This window comes from Penaeus vannamei, chromosome 5 (assembly GCF_042767895.1).
Source record: "Penaeus vannamei isolate JL-2024 chromosome 5, ASM4276789v1, whole genome shotgun sequence".
NCBI lineage: Eukaryota > Metazoa > Arthropoda > Malacostraca > Decapoda > Penaeidae > Penaeus > Penaeus vannamei.
Genome location: NC_091553.1, coordinates 49,975,761 through 49,978,260, shown reverse-complemented (window position 1 = coordinate 49,978,260; position 2,500 = coordinate 49,975,761). Strand labels below are relative to the sequence as shown.

Here is a 2,500-nt window from a genome sequence, read left to right as displayed (position 1 = left end):
GCGTTATCATAATATTCCTCAATATCATTGTCATTATCATTGTCCTTAACATTATTATCACCAATATAATCATCATTATCATTATCATAATCATTAGCCATTATCATTATTATTACATTATTATCATCATAATCTTTCTCATTCTCAAAATCATTATCATTATTATCATTACTGTTACTATCATCATCAAGATCATTATTCTTATCATTGTCAGCTTGATTATTACAGTCATATTTAACATTGATATTATTATTACTATAGTTATCATTATCAGTATCATTACTATTTCCATCGTCACCATCATCAACACCAGTCATTGTTATTATCATCTCTTGTTTTATCATTAACATTCAATATCACTGGTTTCGTTCCTATCATTATTATTGTTATTATCGTCTTTATCATGAATATTTTTGTATCATCATTATTATCGCTTTCCATCATTATCATTCACTATAATTCTTTTCAATCATATGATTATGATCATGATTATGTTATCATTATTGTTATTATTTTCATCATCATCATTATCCTTATTTTCATTAATATTATTATTACCTTTATTATTATCGTTATTATTAATAATTTTGTCATTATTATCATCATTACTATTATTGTTATTGCTATTATTAATTATTATTATCATTATTAATCTTTATCCTTATTGTCAGTAGTAGTATTATGGTTATTATCATTATTATTATTATTATGATTATTATAATAATAATAATCATCTTCATTATCATTATTATTATCGTTTTCGTTATCATTATCATTGTTATTATTATTATTACTATTATAATCATTATCACTATTTATTATCATAATTATCTTTATTATAATCATCATTAATATTATCCTTGTTATAAATATTATTTGTATTATTATTACAATTCCTATTGTTATAATAGCAATAAATTTATTAATAATAATGATAATGGTAATTTTTTATGATTATTATTACCATTATTTTCATTATTGATACTAATACTACTGGTACTATAATAACAGCAATGAATATTATTGTTACTATTGCTATTCCAATAATAATTATTATGGTTTTCCCTTATTATTATCATAAATATTATTGTTATTAACATTAACAGTATAATTATATCAATAATAATATCAATAACAAATATCATCATCACCATTATTATCATTATTTTACTTATTATTATTATCATGATTATTATTACTATGATTGCTATTATTATTATCCTCACTATCATTATTATCATTATCATTACCATTACCATTATTATTATTATTATTATTATTATCATTATTATTATTATTATTATTATTATTATTATTATTATTATTATCATTATTATTATTATTATTATTATTATTATTATTACTATTACTATTATTATTATTATCATTATTATTATCATTATTATCATTATTATTATCATTATTATCATTACTAATATTATTATTATTATTATTATTATTTTAATTATGATGATTGATATCATTATCATTATTATCATTATTTTGACTATCTATTTATTGCTATTTTTACTATTATTGTTATAATCACAAGGATCATTATCAATGTTTTTATCATTGATATTTCTTGTCATTGTTATTATTATTATTATCATTAATAATAAAACTATGCCAATGATAATGGTAATGTTAATTATCATTATCATTATTATAATGGGTATAAGTATTATTATGCGTATGAATATGATTATCATCAATATTATTATCCCTATTGTTATGATGATGGTGATAATCATAACAATTATGATAATCATTACCATCAACTTTATAATCTTATTATAATAATAATCATTATTATTGTTATTACTATTATCATTATCACTGTTAATAATATTAATATTATTATGAACATTATTGTTATCATTATTATTATTACTTTTATTATCAATAATAGTAAAGAAGTGATATAATAATAATGATGATGATATTACTGTTATTATTATCATTATCATTATTATTATTATAATTATTAATTTTATGAATTTTATCCTTTTTAATATTACTTTAATTATTAATGTCGATTATTATAATTGCTATTATTGGTATCATCGTTATTGTTATTATTTTTATAATTATAACTATTATCATCATTATATCATTTTCATTATCATTAATAGTATCATTTTCATTATTATCTTTATAGCAATAATATTGGTAATTATTATATTATTATTAATTATAATACTGTTATCATTTTATTATAATCATTGCTATTTTTTCCATATCTGTTTTTATTATTAGCATTATTATTATCAATATTACTATTATTATTAACATCATTACCATCATCATTATCATTATTATAATCATTACTATAATTGTTGTTACTATTACATTTATAACAATAAGGATTGAACATTTTTATAATTCTGAACGTTTTTTATCGTTTTGAACATTTTCGATCACTTTGAACATTTTCTATATATATATATATATATATATATATATTATATATATATATATATAAAATATATATAATATA

General features: G+C 16.9%; 1 protein-coding gene across 1 annotated transcript in view; it reads left to right on the top strand.

Moving 5' to 3' along the window:
* Nucleotides 1-2,500, top strand: part of LOC113806755 (glycoprotein-N-acetylgalactosamine 3-beta-galactosyltransferase 1-like) — a 12,584-nt gene that overhangs the window by 88 nt on the left and 9,996 nt on the right. The window lies entirely within an intron of this gene.